Genomic DNA, 21,726 nt, shown 5'->3' with positions numbered 1-21,726 from the left:
ACACCTTCTAAAAGCAATGCCCCACAAAGGACCCCAGTCACCCAGGACATGCCTGCTTCTCACTGCTACCATCAGGGAGGAGGAACAGGAGCCTGAAGACAGACTCAACAATTCAGGAACAGCTTCTTCCCTTCTGCATCAGATTTCTGAATGGAAAAAGAACTCATGAGCACTTTTTCACTATTTTTTCCTCTTTCTGTACTACTTATTTAATTTACTGTATATATTTAATATATATATTCACTATTGTAATTACAGTTTTTATTATTATGTATGCAATGTACTGCTCCCACGAAACACCAAATGTCAGAACATAAGCCGATGATTCTAATTCGGCCTCAATTCTAACTCCGCATGGACACTCTGCATGCACACACCACACGTACATCCCACAGGACCTCTTCCCTCCCTGTGTGCTCATCACTGGTGCCAATGTTCTGGCATCTCACCTTTCCTCGTGAAGCTGCCCTGAGACATCCTGAGAGGCAGCACCCCACCCCCCGGCCACACAGGCCGCAGAATCCCCTCCAATAATTGAATCTCCTATCACTGTGGCTCTGCCTGGCTTGACCCTTCCCTGCAGATCCTCATTGCCGGCCATGGTGCCACTGGCCTTGTTGCTGCTGCTGTGTCCTGATCGGCCCCCCCCCCCCCCCCCCAGCAATATCCAAAGATTAACTCCAACACCCCCCTCCCAGAGGGAATTAACCCTCTCATCCCTACACTTCCCCATGGTCAAATTTTGAAAGACATTAATCAGTGTTCATTGAGTTAGGAAGCATTGCTTTTATTTATCCAGCAGGTTCGCAGTTGTCAGCCCTGATCCCAGCAGGAGGTTTGCAAGGTGACGGGACTGATCCCAGCAGGGGGTTTGTGAGGTTGGGACCCCGATCCCAGCAGGAGGTTTGCGAGATGGGGACCCCGATCCCAGCAGAGCCGCTACCCTGTACTGCTGTTAGTCTTCCAGGTTGTGAAAGGCGTTTTGCATTTCTTCCAGGAGGAGGGTGTAGTCTGACTTGATCTTTACCTCCCCGTCCTTGACCGGGTCCTGAGGTATGAGCAGAGAGTGAGACCACAGCAATCATTTCTCTCCCAACCCCTCTCCCGAACCAACCGCACGGACTCCCTACTTCATTCACCCTCTCTCCAATAATGCCTCATTTTCCACTCCCTCCCCTTCCTTCCCACCCCTCTGCCCCCTCCATCCCTCAACACTCCTCCTTTTCCCATCCCTCTCTCCCCACCTCTTTGCCCCTCTCCTCCTTTCTTGCCACCCATCACCCCCTCTCTCCCTCACCTCCCTCCTCTTTTCCCTGAAACCCCTCTTTCACCTCCCCCAACCCCTCCTTTCCCCTCTCCTCTCACTGGGGTCTGACCTTAAACTTCATGGCACTCAATTTGTACAGGACATCACCCATGTTGTCCCGGATGAGGGACCAGGTGAGGCGGTTGTCGGAGTGGGCCGTGGTCTCCACCGAGTGACGTGCCAGGTCGTAGAAGGCGATAATATTCTTCAGGATCCCCACCGTCTTGTAGAAAGGGCAGTACCTGCAGGGCAGAGGGAGAGGGGCTGAATGGTCTCCTATCCCTGTGTGATAGACTGCGGGAGAGGAGCTAAATGGTCTCTATCCCTATATAACAGACTGAGCGAGAGGGGCTGAATGGTCTCTATCCCTATATAACAGACTGAAGGAGAGGGGCTGAACGGTCTCTATCCCTATATAACAGACTGAAGGAGAGGGGCTGAACGGTCTCTATCCCTGTGTGACAGGCTGACGGAGAGGGGCTGATGTGTGAGAGAACATATGTGTGAGAGAATCTATAGCACAGAGAGAATCTATGTGCCAACCATGTAACCTACTCTAGAAACTGCCTAGAATTTCCCTAGCACATAGCCCTCTATTTTTCTAAACCCGTGTACGTATGTATCTAAGAGTCTCTTAAAAGAGCTACAGATTAACTGTGATGTGCATCATTGTCACTGTCTGATCAGCCCCCTCCCCTGCCCCCCACCAGATCCCCCACCTGTCATACGGGGCGTGTCTGTTCTATTGATCCGTGACACAGTTCGATCACCCCCCCCCACCTGTCATACGAGGCGTGTCTGTTCTATTGATCCGTGACACAGTTCGATCACCCCCCCCCACCTGTCATACGAGGCGTGTCTGTTCTATTGATCCGTGACACAGTTCGATCACCCCCCCCCCACCTGTCATACGGGGCGTGTCTGTTCTATTGATCCGTGACACAGTTCGATCACCCCCCCGCCCCCACCTGTCATACGGGGCGTGTCTGTTCTATTGATCCGTGACACAGTTCGATCACCCCCCCGCCCCCACCTGTCATACGAGGCGTGTCTGTTCTATTGATCCGTGACACAGTTCGATCACCCCCCCCCACCTGTCATACGAGGCGTGTCTGTTCTATTGATCCGTGACACAGTTCGATCACCCCCCCCCACCTGTCATACGAGGCGTGTCTGTTCTATTGATCCGTGACACAGTTCGATCACCCCCCCGCCCCCACCTGTCATACGGGGCGTGTCCATTCTGCTGCAGAAAGTCATCCTTGAGCAACTTGGCCACCTCCAGAGTTATCTTGTCCAGTTCAGCCAAGGACGCCTAGGGTAGTGGGACAGAGGGTCAGTGAGTGCACACAAAATACACTCCTAAAGGAACATTCCCTCACACGTGTGCACACACACAGTGAGACAGAGACACACCAAGCACAGACTGAGACTTACAATGAAAGTTCAAAGTACATTTCTTATCTGAGTGTACATTGTATACCAGCTTGAGGTTCTCTCCTTACAGTCACAAAACAAAGAAACCCATAAAAAAACCGTCAGACACTCAACGTGCAGATAAAATCATGCAAACAATAAAAGTAAGCAAATAGTATTCAGAACAAAAGTGAGTCAACAGACACAAATCCTGGCATCACTGTAAATGGAGCAGACAACAGAGTGAGACACACAGGCACTGACAAACACATCACACACACACAGAATGAGACACACAGAGACAGACAAACCACACATCACACACACACAAAGACAAACCACACATCTCTCTCTCTCTCACACACACACACACACACACACACACAGACAAACCAAACACATCACACACACAGATTCACACACAAAACAGACACACTATCAATGCTGTAGATCGAAGAATCTGCAGATGACAGTGAAGGTGAGGGTAGTTTTATATTACACAGTGATAAATTGGCCAGGGCAATGATGGATGGAATTTAATCTGGACATGGGAGATAAAGAATTCTGGGAGAATTAAGGGAAGACATGGACATTGCAAACCTGGGACCCGGAGAAACAAACCAACTGGGAGGATTGAGCAACATCTGTGGGGGCAGAGCGATGGTCAATGTTTTGGGTTTGGACCCTGCATCAGGACTGAAAGTGGAAAGGCGAGAGAGGCGGGATGAAGAGGGGGTGAGTTGGGTGCTGGGAGCTGAAGGATGGATACAGGCGAGGATGGGGGCAGTGAAAGGTAGTCGAGAGCATGAAGGGGTGGGTAGAGACCGTGAATGGGTCGGTCTTGGAGTGTTGGGAAACAGAGGTACCTCAGTGCACGAGTCTGAGGATCCCAGAAGGAGATAGCACAGGTACATCGGGTGGTGAAGTGGGATGTTCGCCTGATAGAGCAAAGGACCTGCGGCATCACGTTACAACCTTATCAAACACTAGTTAAGGCAGACTGAGAGTATTTTGGCGAGTTCTGGTCACCACGCTCCAGGACGATTGCACTAGACAGGGTATAGAGGAGTTCCCCGGTACGTGGTCTGGGACTGAGTTTCAATTTCGAGGAGAAACCGGGTCTGTTCTCCTTGGAGCAGAGGACCTGACAGAGGTGCACTGTACTGCTGACACACGTCATTCTGACCATGGAGGTAAGGGTAGACAGTCAGCATGGACGTGATGGGCTGAAGGGAGCTGTCTAAACTATCTGTCTCCCTAACCCCCTCACACCCCACCTGTCCTGTGCTGAGTCACCTTGCCAACCAGCTGCACAATCTCCGCCAGGTCCTCCTCCTCCTGCAGGATCTCCTTGGCGCGGTTCCGGAGAGCGACAAACTCGGGGAAGTGTTTGTCATAGTAATCGTCGAGCAGCCGGCTGTACTTGCTGTAGCTCACCAGCCAGTTGACGGAGGGAAAGTGTTTCCGCTGGGCCAGCTTCTTGTCCAGTCCCCAGAACACCTGCGGGCAGTGCAGAGGGCCAAGAGTGTGAGCCCTACACAGGCTGGCACGGGCACTCGCAGTGGGGAGCCCCTCTCTGCCACTCCTGAAAAGGGCAGATCCCTCATCTCTCCTCTCACCACATGGAGCTTCCTCATCTCTCCTCTCACCATACGGAGCTCCCTCACATCTCCTCTCACAGTGGAGCCCCTCTCTGCCACTCCTGAAAAGGGCAGCAACCTCATCTCACAACAGGAAGCTCCCTCACATCTCCTCTCTGAGTGGGGAGATCCTTCATTTCATTTCTCCCAGCACAGTGTGGAGTTCCCTTACCAACACTCCCACAGCAGGAGCTACCTCACCACTCCTCCCACAATGCCCCTCCCACAGTGGGGAGATCCCTCACTACCACTCCCACTTTGGGGAGCTCCCTCATCACCTCCCACAATGGGAGGGTACCTCGCTAATCCTCTGTCAGTGGAGCTTCATCACTGACCCTTCTACAGTGCAGAGGCCATTCATCACTGCTCCTTCATGGGGAGCTCCCTCACCCCTGCCCCCCGCACAGTGGGTAGTGTACAGGCAAACTCAACGGGGCTCTGACTGCCCCTTCCCACATAATGAAACTCCCCTGTCACCTCCCAACTCTCCCACAGCAACGAGCTCCCTCACCGCCCCACCACAAGGCAGAGTACCTACTCCCATCCCACAGTATGAAGCTCCCTCCCCAACCCCACCTTCCATCACACCCACAGTGCGGTGATCCCTCACCACCTCTTTCTCAGTGCAAAGATACCCCACCTCCCTACCATAGCGAGGCATTCCCTCACAGGGCCTCCCTCAGTGAGGGACCTGCCCGGGATCCTGATAGTGCTGGCCGAGTCGGAATGGAACGGGACGGGACGGGTCGGGATGAGGTGCGACAGGACCAGACAGGACAGCTGGATTGAGTAAGCAGCCGTTTTGAGTTTCACCACCCATCGGAGTTTCGAGGCCCGAGGGTTGAATATCCGATCTCAGCACAGAATGGAGGCAGGGCTGTAGACAACAATGCAGTCTTTGTGAGGCACCAGTCTCTGTCTGGCCGGGAAATCACAGCAACATGGAGCTCAGGGTCAGGGAAAGCGAGGGAGCAGGAGAACAAAAGAGAGAGTCACAGTAGTGAGGGTATCACAGAGTGAGGGTGGCACAGGAAGGGTACATAGATGGGCTGGTGTAGGTGAGGGGGGGTACAGAGATGGGGGTGGTGTAGGTGAGGGGAGTACAGAGATGGGATGGTGTAGGTGAGGAGGGTACAGAGATGGGGGTGGTGTAGGTGAGGAGGGGTACAGAGATGGGGGGTGTAGGTGAGGGGGTACAGAGATGGGGGTGGTGTAGGTGAGGGGGTACAGAGATGAGCTGGTGTAGGTGAGGAGGGTACAGAGATGGGATGGTGTAGGTGAGGAGGGTACAGAGATGGGGGTGGTGTAGGTGAGGGGGTACATAGATGGGCTGGTGTAGGTGAGGGGGGGTACAGAGATGGGGGGGTGTAGGTGAGGGGGTACAGAGATGGGGGTGGTGTAGGTGAGGGGGGTGCAGAGATGGGATGGTGTAGGTGAGGAGGGTACAGAGATGGGGGTGGTGTAGGGGAGGGGGGTACAGAGATGGGGGTGGTGTAGGTGAGGGGGTACAGAGATGGGGGTGGTGTGGGGGAGGGAGGTGTACAGGGGGTAGTGTAGGTGAGAGGGGTACAGAGATGGGGGTGGTGTAGGTGAGGAGGGTACAGAGATGGGATGGTGTAGGTGAGGGGGTACAGAGATGGGGGTGGTGTAGGTGAGGGGGTACAGAGATGGGGGTGGTGTAGGTGAGGGGGTACAGAGATGGGTTGGTGTAGGTGAGGGGGTACAGAGATGGGATGGTGTAGGTGAGGGGGTACAGAGATGGGGGTGGTGTAGGTGAGGGGGTACAGAGATGGGGGTGGTGTAGGTGAGGGGGTACAGAGATGGGTTGGTGTAGGTGAGGGGGTACAGAGATGGGGGTGGTGTGGGGGAGGGAGGGATACAGAGATGGGGGTGGTGTAGGTGAGGGGGTACAGAGATGGGCTGGTGTAGGTGAGGAGGGTACAGAGATGGGGGTGTAGGTGAGGGGGTACAGAGATGGGGGTGGTGTAGGTGAGGAGGGTACAGAGATGGGATGGTGTAGGTGAGGAGGGTACAGAGATGGGGGTGGTGTAGGTGAGGGGGGTACAGAGATGGGGGGGTGTAGGTGAGGGGGTACATAGATGGGCTGGTGTAGGTGAGGGGGGTACAGAGATGGGGGTGGTGTAGGTGAGGGGGGTACAGAGATGGGGGGGTGTAGGTGAGGGGGTACATAGATGGGCTGGTGTAGGTGAGGGGGGTACAGAGATGGGGGTGGTGTAGGTGAGGGGGGTACAGAGATGGGGGTGGTGTGGGGGAGGGAGGGGGTACAGAGATGGGGAGGGGTGTAGAGGCCGGAGGGGGTTACAGAGACAGGGAGGAGTGTAGAGGCCGGAGGGGGTACAGAGATGGGGAGGGGTGTAGAGGCCGGAGGGGGTACAGAGATGGGGAGGGGTGTAGAGGCCGGAGGGGGTTACAGAGACAGGGAGGAGTGTAGAGGCCGTGGGGTTACAGAGACAGGGAGGGGAGAGGTGCAGCGGACAGAGGGATTTTCAGAGACAGGGAGGGGAGAGGTGCAGCGGACAGAGGGATTTTCAGAGACAGGGAGGGGTGTAGAGGCCGGAGGGGGTTACAGAGACAGGGAGGGGTGTAGAGGCCGGAGGGGGTTACAGAGACAGGGAGGGGAGAGGTGCAGCGGACAGAGGGGGTTACAGAGACAGGGAGGGGTGTAGAGGCCGGAGGGGGTTACAGAGACAGGGAGGGGTGTAGAGGCCGGAGGGGGTTACAGAGACAGGGAGGGGAGAGGTGCAACGGACGGAGGAATTTTCAGAGACAGGGAAGAGTGAAGAATTGCTCACCTGGACAATGCCGAGGGTGGCAGCGGTGACTGGGTCCGAGAAATCCCCTCCTGGGGGTGACACTCTGTGGAGGGAGGAGTGGGGAGGGTAAATAAAGGGTCACAGAGGGATAGTTCCCCTTGGCTCTCTCTCAGCCTTACCCTTTCCTTCCCTCTTCCCACACCTTTACTGCTCCTCACCCACTTTTTGTTTCTCCTCTCTACTCAATGCGCACTCCATCCATCTCCTGTGCACCTTGCCCCCTCTATTTCCCTTAAAACCCTCCCACTCTACTTCCTGTCATCCCTTCATGCAGATCACATCATTACACAGAGCACTGAGGTAGAACAAGGCCAAACAACAACAATGCAGAAGAAAGTAACACACACAAAGTGCTGGAGGAACTCAGCAGGCCAGACTGCATTGTATGGAAAAGAATACCGGTTAGAGCTCTAACTCCTCATCTTTTTTTCACTGTCCTGATGACGGGTCTTGGCCTGAAACGTTGGCTGCTTACTCTTTTCCATAGATGCTGCTTGTCCGCTGAGCATTTTGTCTGTATTGCTTGGATATCCAGCATCTGCAGATTTCCTCATCTTTGTGCAGAATAAAGTGTAACAGCTACAGAGAGAGTGTAGTGCAGTTAAGCAATAAAGATCAAGATCATAATGAGGTAAATTGAGAGGTCAAGAGTGACAGAATTTCTGGAAGCAATTCAGAAGTCACAGGATATATACATCCCAAAGAGGAAGACGTATTCAAAAGGAAAGATGACACAAGGTAAAGCTTGTTACATGGCATATGGCTCATTGCTAACAGAAGTAAAAGCCAACATAAAAACCAAAGAATGGGCATAGAGCGATAATTAGTGGGAAGTTAGAGGATTAAGAAGCTTTTAAAAGCCAACAGAAGGCAACTAAAAATTCATTAAGAAGGTAGAGATGTTGGACTGCTGGAAAACTAGGAGAGATAATAATGGGGGTCAACGAAATGGCAGACAAATTGAATAACTATTTTGCGTCAGTCTTCACTGTGGAAGACACTAGGGATTTGGTGGAAGTTCCAGGTGTCAGGAGTCTGAAGTGTGTGAAGCATAACTAGAGAAAAGGTTCTTGGGAAACTTAAAAGAACAGAAGGTAGATAAGTCACCTGGACCAGATAGTGTACACCCCAGAGTTCTGAAAGACGTGGCTGAAGAGATTGTGGAGGCATTGGTAATTATCTTTCAAGAATCACTAGATTCTGGAATGGTTCCGGAAGACTGGAAAATTACAAATGTCATTCCACTCTTCAAGAAGGGAGAGAGGCAGTAGAAAGGGAGAGAGGCAGTAGAAAGGAAATTATGGGCTCTAGTTTTAGTTCTTAGTTGACAGTAGTGGGAAGATGTTGGAGTTGATTATTAAGGATGAGATCTCAGGGTATTTGGAGGCACACGATAAAATAGGCCATGGAAATAACAAGCAGGATAGACAAAGGAGAACGTTGTGTAATTGGATTTTCGGAAGGCCTTTGAGAAGGTGCCGCACATGAGGCTGCTTAACAAGCTACGATTCCATGGTATGATAGAAAAGATTCTAGCATGGATAAAGCAGTGGCTGACTGGCAGGAGGCAAAGAGTGGGAATAAAAAGAGCCATTTCTGGTTGGATGGCAGTGACTACTTGTATACCACAGGGTCTGTATTGGGGCCGATTCTTTTTACGTTATATGTCAATGATTTGGATGATGGAATTGACGACTCTGTTGCGAAGTTTACAGATGATATGAAGATAGGGAGGCACAGGTAGTTTTTGAGGAAGTAGAGAGGCTACAGAAGGACTTAGACAGATGAGGAAATGGGCAAAGAAGTGGCAGATGGAATACAGTGTAGAGAAATGTATGGTCATGCTCTTAGGTAGAAGGAACAGTAGCATAGACTATTATCTAAACAGGAAGAAAATTCAAATATCCGAGATGCAAAAGGATTTGGGAGTCCTTGTGCAGGATTTCCTAAAGGTTAATTTGCAGGTTGAGTCGGTGATGAGGAATGCAAATGCAATGTTAGCATTCATTTTAAGAAAACTAGAAGATAAGAGCAAGGATGTGATGCTGAGACTTTATAAAGCACTGGTGAGGCCTCACTTGTTGTGTTGTGAGCAGTTTTGGGCCCCTTATTGAAGGATGTGCTGACATTGGAGAGAATTCAGAGAAGGTTCACAAGAACGATTCTGGAAATGAAAGGGTTATCATATGAGCAGCAATGGAAGGCTCTGGGCCTGTACTTGCTGGCATTTAGAAGCATGGGGGTTGGGGGGGGGAATCTCATTGAAGCTTATTGAATGTTGAAAGGCCTAGACAGAGTAGATGTGGAGAGGATGTTTCCTTTAGTGGGGGAGTCTCAGACCAGGAGGCACAGCCTCAGAGTAGAGGGATGTCTGTCACAGAGATGAGGAGGAATTTCTTTAGCTGGATGTTGGCGAATCTGTGGAATTCGTTCCATAGGCAGTTGTGGAGGCCAGGTCCCTGGGTGCATTTAAGGGAGATGTTGATATATGTCTGGTAAGTCAGGGAGTGACAGACGGACATACGAGGGAAATTGGGTGAAAGCTTACGGGGAGAAGGCAGGAGTTTGGGGTTGAGCCTTGATGAAGCAGCTGATGGGCCGACTGGCCTAATTCTGCTACAATGTCTTATGGTCTTAAAACTACAGCACAGAAACAGGCCATTCAGCCCATCTAGTCCATGCCAAACTGCCTAGTCCCAGGACAATAGCCCTCCATACCCCTACCATCCATGTACCTATCCAAACTTCCCTTAATCAATGAAAATGAAATCACATGCACCACTTTTGCTGGCAGCTTGTTCCACACTCTCACAGCACTCTGAGTGAAGTTTCCCCTCGTTCCTCTTAAACTTTTCACCTTCACCCTTAACCCATAACCTCTAGTTGTAGTCCATCTTATTGTACCAGAGACCCAGTGATAACAGGAAGCTGCCCTTGAGCCTGGTGGGATGTGCTTTCTGGCTCTTGTACCTTCTGTCCAATGGGAGAGAGGAGAATAGAGAATCAACAACCTCCCCCACTCCCCATTACCCCCTCCCTCACCTGATCTACTCTGCATCAACACCAGCTCCGCCACACCATCTCAACTGTGATTCCCTTCGTCCGTACCCCTTCGCGAACCCATATCACCCACACACCACCTCCCGCCAATCCACACTTACGCTCCAACAATGCCTGACACTTCCCTCCCTCTCGGGGACTGCCCAGGCATCTCACCCGTCCTGCCCGCTCATAGAAAGAGGCAAGACGGGCACCCAGATAGGCGGATACCCACTGTCTGTGGAGGAGAGCGAGACAGAGAGAGTAAATGTGAGAGGGAGGGGGAAGAGAGAGAGAGGGAGAGAGAGGGGGAGAGGGGGGAGAGGGGGGAGAGAGAGGGGAAAGAGAGGGGGAGAGAGAGGGGGAGAGGAAGAGTGTGGAGAGGGGGAGAGAGGGGAAGAGGGGGGAGAGAGGGGGGAGAGAGGGGGAGAGAGGGGGGAGAGAGGGGGAGAGAGGGGGAGAGAGGGGGAGGGGAGGAGAGAGGGGGAGAGAGGGGAAAGGGGGAGAGAGGGGAAAGGAGGAGAGAGGGAGAGAGGGGAGAGAGGGAGAGAGGGAGAGAGGGAGAGAGGGGGAGAGGGGGGAGAGAGGAACCGTGTGAGAGAGGGAGAGAGTGCGAGAGAGAGGAACAGTGTGAGAGAGGGGGAGAGAACCGTGTGAGAGAGGGAGAGAGTGCGAGAGAGAGGAACCGTGTGAGAGAGGGGGAGAGACAGAAAGGGGAGAGGAACAGTGTGAGAGGGAGACAGAAAGGGGGAGAGGAACAGTGTGAGAGAGGGAGGAGAGAGAGAGGGGGAGAGGAACCGTGTGAGAGAGGGGGGAGAGGAACCGTGTGAGAGAGGGGGAGAGACAGAAAGGGAGGGGGGAGAGGAAGACAGTAAGTGTGAGAGAGGGGGAGAGGAACCGTGTGAGAGGGAGACAGAAAGGGGGAGAGGAACAGTGTGAGAGAGGGAGAGAGAGGGGGGAGAGGAACCGTGTGAGAGAGGGGGAGAGGAACCGTGTGAGAGAGGGAGAGAGAGAGAGGGGGAGAGGAACCGTGTGAGAGAGGGGAAAAGTGCGAGAGAGAGGAACCGTGTGAGAGAGGGGGAGAGGAACCGTGTGAGAGAGGGGGAGAGTGTGAGAGAGAGGAACCGTGTGAGAGAGGGGGAGAGGGAACCGTTGTGAGAGAGTGGGGAGAGGAACCGTGTGAGAGAGGGGGAGAGGAACCGTGAGAGAGGGACGAGGAGAGAGGGGGAGAGGAACCGTGTGAGAGAGGGAGAGAGAGGGTGAGGAACAGTGTGAGAGACGGGGATGAACAGGGAGAGAGAGGGAGGGAGAGAAGGGGAGAGGAACCGTGTGAGAGAGGGAGAGAGAGGGCGAGGAACAGTGTGAGGAGAGGGAGAGAGAGAGGGGGAGAGGAACCGTGTGAGAGAGGGAGAGAGAGAGAGGGGGAGAGGAACAGTGTGAGAGAGGGAGAGAGAGAGGGGGAGAGGAACAGTGTGAGAGAGGTAGAGAGAGAGAGGGGGAGAGGAACAGTGTGAGAAAGGAGAGAGAGGGGGAGAGGAACAGTGTGAGAGAAGGAGAGAGAGAAGGTGAGGAACAGTGTGAGAGAGGGAGAGAGAGAGGGGAGAGGAACAGTGTGAGAGGGAGAGAGAGAGGGGGAGAGGAACAGTGTGAGAGAGGTAGAGAGAGAGAGGGGGGAGAGGAACTGTGAGAAAGGGAGAGAGAGGGGCAGAGGAACAGTGTGAGAGAGGGAGAGAGAGAAGGTGAGGAACAGTGTGAGAGAGGGAGAGAGATAGGGGAGAGGAACAGTGTGAGAGGGAGAGAGAGAGGGGAGAGGAACAGTGTGAGAGGGAGAGAGAAAGGGGGAGAGGAACAGTGTGAGAGGGAGAGAGAGAAGGTGAGGAACAGTGTGAGAGAGGGAGAGAGAGAGGGGAGAGGAACAGTGTGAGAGGGAGAGAGAGAGGGGGGAGAGGAACAGTGTGAGAGGGAGAGAGAGAGGGGAGAGGAACAGTGTGAGAGGGAGAGAGAAAGGGGGGAGAGGAACAGTGTGAGAGGGAGAGAGAGAAGGTGAGGAACAGTGTGAGAGAGGGAGAGAGAGAGGGGAGAGGAACAGTGTGAGAGGGAGAGAGGAGAGGGGGAGAGGAACAGTGTGAGAGGGAGAGAGAGAGGGGAGAGGAACAGTGTGAGAGGGAGAGAGAGAGGGGAGAGGAACAGTGTGAGAGAGGGAGAGAGAGGGGAGAGGAACAGTGTGAGAGGGAGAGAGAGAGGGGGAGAGGAACAGTGTGAGAGAGGGAGAGAGAGGGGGAGAGGAACCGTGTGAGAGTGGGAGAGAGAGGGGGAGAGGAACAGTGTGAGAGAGGGAGGGAGAGAGGGGGAGAGGAACAGTGTGAAAGAGGGAGAGAGAGAGGGGGAGAGGAACAGTGTGAGAGGAGAGAGAGAGGGGAGAGGAACAGTGTGAAAGAGGGAGAGAGAGAGGGGAGAGGAACAGTGTGAGAGGGAGAGAGAGAGGGGGGGAGAGGAACAGTGAGAGAGAGAGGGGAGAGGAACAGTGTGGAGGGAGAGAGAGAGGGGGAGAGGAACAGTGAGAGAGGGAGGGGGAGAGGAACAGTGTAAGAGAGGGAGAGAGAGAGGGGGAGAGGAACCGTGTGAGAGAGGGAGAGGGGGGGGAGAGGAACAGTGTGAGAGAGGGAGAGAGAGAGGGGGAGAGGAACCGTGTGAGAGAGGGAGAGAGAGAGGGGGGGAGAGGAACCGTGTGAGAGAGGGAGAGAGAGAGGGGGAGAGGAACAGTGTGAGAGAGGGAGAGCGAGAGGGGGGAGAGGAACAGTGAGAGAGGGAGAGAGAGAGGGGGGAGAGGAACAGTGTGAGAGAGGAAGTGAGAAGGGGGGAGAGGAACTGTGTGAGAAAGGGAGAGAGAGGGGGAGAGGAACAGTGTGAGAGAGGGAGAGCGAGAGAGGGGGAGAGGAACAGTTGTGAGAGGGAGAGAGAGAAGGGGAGGAACAGTGTGAAAGAGGGAGAGAGAGAGGGGAGAGGAACAGTGTGAGAGAGGGAGAGACAGAGGGGGGAGAGGAACAGTGTGAGAGGGAGAGAGAGAAGGGGAGGAACAGTGTGAGAGAGGGATAGAGTGAGGGGGAGAGGAACAGTGTGAGAGGGAGAGAGAGAGGGGGAGGAACAGTGTGAAAGAGGGAGAGAGGGAGGAACAGTGTGAGAGAGGGAGAGAGGGAGGAACAGTGTGAGAGAGGGAGAGTGCATGAGAGAGTGAGAATATGTGAGGGGCAGGATAGAATGTGAGAATGAGAAAGGAAAAAGTGTGTGAGAGAAGGGGGGGAGTGCGAGAGAGGGGCAGACATGAAGGAGGGAGGGAGAGATTTATGAGAGAAGGGGAGAGAGAATGCTTCAGAGAAGGAGGAGAGAGTGCAGTGTAAAAGGAGCTTCCCCTGTCCTGGGAGTGTGTAGAGCGGCTTTCCTCTGTGTCTCTTACCCCAGAGTGCGTCAGAGAGAGAGGGAGAGGGGGGAGAAAAACAGTACAGATGGAGGTTCATTCTGTACTGACCCTGGGAGTGTGTGATGCGACAGTGTAGAGGGAGCTTCACTCTGTGTCTGACCCATTCCCTGGGAAGATCTGATGGGTTTTGGTCTGACCCCTCCTAATTTCTGTTACTTACCTGCAGGCATCTCCGCGAGGCGACCAGAGATTTCACGGAGAGCTTCAGCCCAGCGGGAGGTGGAGTCCGCCATCATACTGACGTTGTAACCCATGTCACGGAAATACTCCGAGATGGTTATACCTGGAGATGGAGGGGGTGAAGGGGAGCATCGGGCAGTGGCAGTGGGGGGAGCATAGGGTGTGAGGGGGTGAGGGAGGAGTGAGGTGGGGAGGGGGAACACGTAGGGGAGGATGTAAAGTGAGTGGAGATGTTGCGTATGGAGAGGGATGGGATTGGGGACAGTGATGGAATCAGGACAATTACAGCAGAGCAAGTAGAGACATTGTGGGGCAGGGGATGGGTAAGGCTCAAGATGGGTGAGAAAGATGAGGTGGGGTATAGATATAGGGGAGTAGTCGAGGTGTGGGGAGCAAGGAATGGGGGGAATCAGTAGGCATTTGGCATCAGGCTAGTTGGGACAGTGTGAGAGAGTATGGGAGGACAGGAGGTAAGGATGTTGGAGGGGAGGGTGGTTGGGGCCAAGTTAGAGGGTTGTGGGTCAAGGTTATTTGGGGTCAGGCAGCTGGGAGAAGGGGCGGGAGGTAGGTGGGCAGCCGGCTGGGGCCAGAAGTGATGTCTTACACACAGTTTGGACTGTGGGGAGGAGTCTGAGGGGGGAGGGAGAGGGTGGGGGTGTGATGGGAGCCGGACTTGGATGTTGAGCTCTGGGGGGAGGGGTGGGAGCATGTTGACAGCATGAAGGTCAAGCTGGGGGGGGTGGGCTGGTTAGTAATGGGGGGTGAAAAGTGAAGGGTAGGGAGCAGGAGGAGAGGTGATGGGGACGATGGGAGGAGTGTGTTGGATTGTGAGGAGGTGATGGGAGGAGAAGTGATGGACAGACAGTGGGGATGATGAGGTGGAGGGTGATGGACAGACAGTGGGGATGATGGGGTGGAGGGTGGGGACAGACAGTGGGGATGATGGGGTGGAGGGTGTGGGGACAGACAGTGGGGATGATGGGGTGGAGGGTGATGGACAGACAGTGGGGATGCTGTGGTGGAGGGTGTGGGGACAGACAATGGGGATGATGGGGTGGAGGGTGATGGACAGACAGTGGGGATGATGGGGTGGAGGGTGGGGACAGACAGTGGGGGATGATGGGGTGGAGGGTGGGGTCAGATGGCGGGGATGATGGGGTGGAGGATGGGGTCAGATGGCGGGGATGATGGGGTGGAGGGTGGGGATAGAGTGGGGATGATGGGGTGGAGGATGGGGTCAGATGGCGGGGATGATGGGGTGGAGGGTGGGGGTCAGACAGTGTGTATGATGTGGTGGAGGGTGAGGGACAGATGACGATGATGGGTGGAGGGTGGGGGTCAGACAGTGGGGATGATGGGGGTGGAGGGTGATGGACAGACAGTGGGGATGATGGGGTGGAGGGTGTGGGGACAGACAGTGGGGATGATGGGGTGGAGGGTGGGGATAGATGGGGATGATGGGGTGGAGGGTGGGGGTCAGACAGTGGGGGATGATGGGGTGGAGGGTGGGGATAGAGTGGGGATGATGGGGTGGAGGATGGGGGTCAGACAATGGGAATGATGAGGTGGAGGGTGGGGACAGACCAGTGGGGATGATGGGGTGGAGGGTGATGGACAGACAGTGGGGATGATGGGGTGGAGGGTGTGGGGACAGACAGTGGGGATGATGGGGTGGAGGGTGATGGACAGACAGTGGGGATGATGGGGTGGAGGGTGATGTACAGACAGTGGGGTGATGGGGTGGAGGGTGTGGGGACAGACAGTGGGGATGATGGGGTGGAGGGTGATGGACAGACAGTGGGGATGATGGGGTGGAGGGGTGTGGGGACAGACAGTGGGGATGATGGAGTGGAGGGTGATGGACAGACAGTGGGGATGATGGGGTGGAGGGTGTGGGGACAGACAGTGGGGATGCTGTGGTGGAGGGTGTGGGGACAGACAATGGGGATGATGGGGTGGAGGGTGATGGACAGACAGTGGGGATGATGGGGTGGAGGGTGGGGACAGACAGTGGGGATGATGGGGTGGAGGGTGGGGTCAGATGGCGGGGATGATGGGGTGGAGGATGGGGTCAGATGGCGGGGATGATGGGGTGGAGGGTGGGGATAGAGTGGGGGATGATGGGGTGGAGGATGGGGTCAGATGGCGGGGATGGGGTCAGATGGCGGGGATGATGGGGTGGAGGGTGGGGGTCAGACAGTGTGTATGATGTGGTGGAGGGTGAGGACAGATGACGATGATGGGTGGAGGGTGGGGGTCAGACAGTGGGGATGATGGGGTGGAGGGTGATGGACAGACAGTGGGGATGATGGGATGGAGGGTGTGGGGACAGACAGTGGGGATGATGGGGTGGAGGGTGGGGATAGATGGGGATGATGGGGTGGAGGGTGGGGGTCAGACAGTGGGGATGATGGGGTGGAGGGTGGGGATAGAGTGGGGATGATGGGGTGGAGGATGGGGGTCAGACAATGGGAATGATGAGGTGGAGGGTGGGGACAGACAGTGGGGATGATGGGGTGGAGGGTGATGGACAGACAGTGGGGATGATGGGGTGGAGGGTGTGGGGACAGACAGTGGGGATGCTGTGGTGGAGGGTGTGGGGACAGACAATGGGGATGATGGGGTGGAGGGTGATGGACAGACAGTGGGGATGATGGGGTGGAGGGTGGGGACAGACAGTGGGGATGATGGGGTGGAGGGTGGGGTCAGATGGCGGGGATGATGGGGTGGAGGATGGGGTCAGATGGCGGGGATGATGGGGTGGAGGGTGGGGATAGAGTGGGGATGATGGGGTGGAGGATGGGGTCAGATGGCGGGGATGATGGGGTGGAGGGTGGGGGTCAGACAGTGTGTATGATGTGGTGGAGGGTGAGGACAGATGACGATGATGGGTGGAGGGTGGGGGTCAGACAGTGGGGATGATGGGGTGGAGGGTGATGGACAGACAGTGGGGATGATGGGGTGGAGGGTGTGGGGACAGACAGTGGGGATGATGGGGTGGAGGGTGGGGATAGATGGGGATGATGGGGTGGAGGGTGGGGGTCAGACAGTGGGGATGATGGGGTGGAGGGTGGGGATAGAGTGGGGATGATGGGGTGGAGGATGGGGGTCAGACAATGGGAATGATGAGGTGGAGGGTGGGGACAGACAGTGGGGATGATGGGGTGGAGGGTGATGGACAGACAGTGGGGATGATGGGGTGGAGGGTGTGGGGACAGACAGTGGGGATGATGGGGTGGAGGGTGATGGACAGACAGTGGGGATGATGGGGTGGAGGGTGATGTACAGACAGTGGGGATGATGGGGTGGAGGGTGTGGGGACAGACAGTGGGGATGATGGGGTGGAGGGTGATGGACAGACAGTGGGGATGATGAGGTGGAGGGTGTGGGGACAGACAGTGGGGATGATGAGGTGGAGGGTGATGGACAGACAGTGGGGATGATGGGGTGGAGGATGTGGGGACAGACAGTGGGGATGATGGGGTGTAGGGTGATGGACAGACAGTGGGGATGATGGGGTGGAGGGTGTGGGGACAGACAGTGGGGATGATGGGGTGGATGGTGATGGTCAGACAGTGGGGATGATGGGGTGGAGGGTGATGGACAGACAGTGGGGTGATGGGGTGGAGGGTGTGGGGACAGACAGTGGGGATGATGGGGTGGAGGGTGATGGACAGACAGTGGGGATGATGGGGTGGAGGGTGATGGACAGACAGTGGGGATGATGGGGTGGAGGGTGTGGGGACAGACAGTGGGGATGCTGTGGTGGAGGGTGTGGGGACAGACAATGGGGATGATGGGGTGGAGGGTGATGGACAGACAGTGGGGATGATGGAGTGGAGGGTGATGGACAGACAGTGGGGATGATGGGGTGGAGGGTGTGGGGACAGACAGTGGGGATGCTGTGGTGGAGGGTGTGGGGACAGACAATGGGGATGATGGGGTGGAGGGTGATGGACAGACAGTGGGGATGATGGGGTGGAGGGTGGGGACAGACAGTGGGGATGATGGGGTGGAGGGTGGGGTCAGATGGCGGGGATGATGGGGTGGAGGATGGGGTCAGATGGCGGGGATGATGGGGTGGAGGGTGGGGATAGAGTGGGGATGATGGGGTGGAGGATGGGGTCAGATGGCGGGGATGATGGGGTGGAGGGTGGGGGTCAGACAGTGTGTATGATGTGGTGGAGGGTGAGGACAGATGACGATGATGGGTGGAGGGTGGGGGTCAGACAGTGGGGATGATGGGGTGGAGGGTGGGGATAGAGTGGGGATGATGGGGTGGAGGATGGGGGTCAGACAATGGGAATGATGAGGTGGAGGGTGGGGACAGACAGTGGGGATGATGGGGTGGAGGGTGATGGACAGACAGTGGGGATGATGGGATGGAGGGTGTGGGGACAGACAGTGGGGATGATGGGGTGGAGGGTGGGGATAGATGGGGATGATGGGGTGGAGGGTGGGGGTCAGACAGTGGGGATGATGGGGTGGAGGGTGGGGATAGAGTGGGGATGATGGGGTGGAGGATGGGGGTCAGACAATGGGAATGATGAGGTGGAGGGTGGGGACAGACAGTGGGGATGATGGGGTGGAGGGTGATGGACAGACAGTGGGGATGATGGGGTGGAGGGTGTGGGGACAGACAGTGGGGATGATGGGGTGGAGGGTGATGGACAGACAGTGGGGATGATGGGGTGGAGGGTGATGTACAGACAGTGGGGATGATGGGGTGGAGGGTGTGGGGACAGACAGTGGGGATGATGGGGTGGAGGGTGATGGACAGACAGTGGGGATGATGAGGTGGAGGGTGTGGGGACAGACAGTGGGGATGATGAGGTGGAGGGTGATGGACAGACAGTGGGGATGATGGGGTGGAGGATGTGGGGACAGACAGTGGGGATGATGGGGTGTAGGGTGATGGACAGACAGTGGGGATGATGGGGTGGAGGGTGTGGGGACAGACAGTGGGGATGATGGGGTGGATGGTGATGGTCAGACAGTGGGGATGATGGGGTGGAGGGTGATGGACAGACAGTGGGGTGATGGGGTGGAGGGTGTGGGGACAGACAGTGGGGATGATGGGGTGGAGGGTGATGGACAGACAGTGGGGATGATGGGGTGGAGGGTGATGGACAGACAGTGGGGATGATGAGGTGGAGGGTGGGGACAGGCAGTGGGGATGATGGGGTGGAGGGTAGGGACAGACAGTGGGGATGATGGGGTGGAGGGTGATGGACAGACAGTGGGGATGATGAGGTGGAGGGTGATGGACAGACAGTGGGGATGATGGGATGGAGGGTGATGGACAGACAGTGGGGATGATGGGGTGGAGGGTGTGGGGACAGACAGTGGGGATGATGGGGTGGAGGGTGATGGACAGACAGTGGGGATGATGGGGTGGAGGGTGTGGGGACAGACAGTGGGGATGATGTGGTGGAGGGTGATGGACAGACAGTGGGGATGATGGAGTGGAGGGTGTGGGGACAGACAGTGGGGATGATGGGGTGGAGGGTGATGGACAGACAGTGGGGATGATGGGGTGGAGGGTCGGGACAGACAGTGGGGATGATGGGGTGTAGGGTGATGGACAGACAGTGGGGATGATGGGGTGGAGGGTGTGGGGACAGACAGTGGGGATGATGGGGTGGAGGGTGATGGACAGACAGTGGGGTGATGGGGTGGAGGGTGTGGGGACAGACAGTGGGGATGATGGGGTGGAGGGTGATGGACAGACAGTGGGGATGATGAGGTGGAGGGTGGGGACAGGCAGTGGGGATGATGGGGTGGAGGGTGATGGACAGACAGTGGGGATGATGAGGTGGAGGATGATGGACAGACAGTGGGGATGATGGGGGGGAGGGTGATGGACAGACAGTGGGATGATGGGGTGGAGGGTGATGGACAGACAGTGGGGATGATGAGGTGGAGGGTGATGGACAGACAGTGGGGATGATGGGATGGAGGGTGATGGACAGACAGTGGGGATGATGGGGTGGAGGGTGTGGGGACAGACAGTGGGGATGATGGGGTGGAGGGTGATGGACAGACAGTGGGGATGATGGGGTGGAGGGTGTGGGGACAGACAGTGGGGATGATGTGGTGGAGGGTGATGGACAGACAGTGGGGATGATGGAGTGGAGGGTGTGGGGACAGACAGTGGGGATGATGGGGTGGAGGGTGATGGACAGACAGTGGGGATGATGGGGTGGACGGTGTGGGGACAGACAGTGGGGATGATGGGATGGACGGTGTGGGGACAGACAGTGGGGATATTGAGGTGGAGGGTGTGGGGACGGACAGTGGGGATGATGAGGTGGAGGGTGATGGACAGACAGTGGGGATGATGGGGTGGAGGGTGATGGACAGACAGTGGGAATGATGGGGTGGAGGGTGATGTACAGACTTTGGGGATGATGGGGTGGAGGGTGTGGGGACAGACAGTGGGGATGATGGGGTGGAGGGTGATGGACAGACAGTGGGGATGATGAGGTGGAGGGTGTGGGGACAGACAGTGGGGATGATGAGGTGGAGGGTGATGGACAGACAGTGGGGATGATGGGGTGGAGGATGTGGGGACAGACAGTGGGGATGATGGGGTGTAGGGTGATGGACAGACAGTGGGGATGATGGGGTGGAGGGTGTGGGGACAGACAGTGGGGATGATGGGGTGGATGGTGATGGTCAGACAGTGGGGATGATGGGGTGGAGGGTGATGGACAGACAGTGGGGATGATGAGGTGGAGGGTGATGGACAGACAGTGGGGTGATGGGGTGGAGGGTGTGGGGACAGACAGTGGGGATGATGGGGTGGAGGGTGATGGACAGACAGTGGGGATGATGAGGTGGAGGGTGGGGACAGGCAGTGGGGATGATGGGGTGGAGGGTGATGGACAGACAGTGGGGATGATGAGGTGGAGGGTGATGGACAGACAGTGGGGATGATGGGGTGGAGGGTGTGGGGACAGACAGTGGGGATGATGAGGTGGAGGGTGATGGACAGACAGTGGGGATGATGAGGTGGAGGGTGGGGACAGACAGTGGGGATGATGAGGTGGAGGGTGATGGACAGAGAGTGGGGATGATGGGGTGGAGGGTGATGGACAGACAGTGGGGATGATGGGGTGGAGGGTGATGGACAGACAGTGGGGATGATGAGGTGGAGGGTGATGGACAGACAGTGGGGATGATGGGGTGGAGGGTGTGGGGACAGACAGTGGGGATGATGAGGTGGAGGGTGATGGACAGACAGTGGGGATGATGAGGTGGAGGGTGATGGACAGACAGTGGGGATGATGAGGTGGAGGGTGGGGACAGACAGTGGGGATGATGAGGTGGAGGGTGATGGACAGAGAGTGGGGATGATGGGGTGGAGGGTGATGGACAGACAGTGGGGATGATGGGGTGGAGGGTGATGGACAGACAGTGGGGATGATGAGGTGGAGGGTGTGGGGACAGACAGTGGGGATGATGAGGTGGAGGGTGTGGGGACAGACAGTGGGGATAATGAGGTGGAGGGTGATGGACAGACAGTGGGGATGATGAGGTGGAGGGTGTGGGGACAGACAGTGGGGATGATGGGGTGTAGGGTGATGGACAGACAGTGGGGATGATGGGGTGGAGGGTGTGGGGACAGACAGTGGGGATGATGGGGTGGAGGGTGATGGACAGACAGTGGGGATGATGGGGTGGAGGGTGTGGGGACAGACATTGGGGATGATGGGGTGGAGGGTGGGGTCAGACAGTGGGGATGATGAGGTGGAGGGTGATGGACAGACAGTGGGGATGATGGGGTGGACGGTGTGGGGACAGACAGTGGGGATGATGGGGTGGAGGGTG

General features: G+C 56.1%; 1 pseudogene; it reads right to left on the bottom strand.

Moving 5' to 3' along the window:
- Positions 1-809: 809 nt before the first annotated feature.
- Positions 810-21,726, bottom strand: part of LOC140717417 (V-type proton ATPase catalytic subunit A-like) — a 49,032-nt pseudogene continuing 28,115 nt past the window's right edge.

This window comes from Hemitrygon akajei, chromosome 27 (assembly GCF_048418815.1).
Source record: "Hemitrygon akajei chromosome 27, sHemAka1.3, whole genome shotgun sequence".
NCBI lineage: Eukaryota > Metazoa > Chordata > Chondrichthyes > Myliobatiformes > Dasyatidae > Hemitrygon > Hemitrygon akajei.
This window is presented reverse-complemented; position numbering and strand designations above follow the sequence as displayed.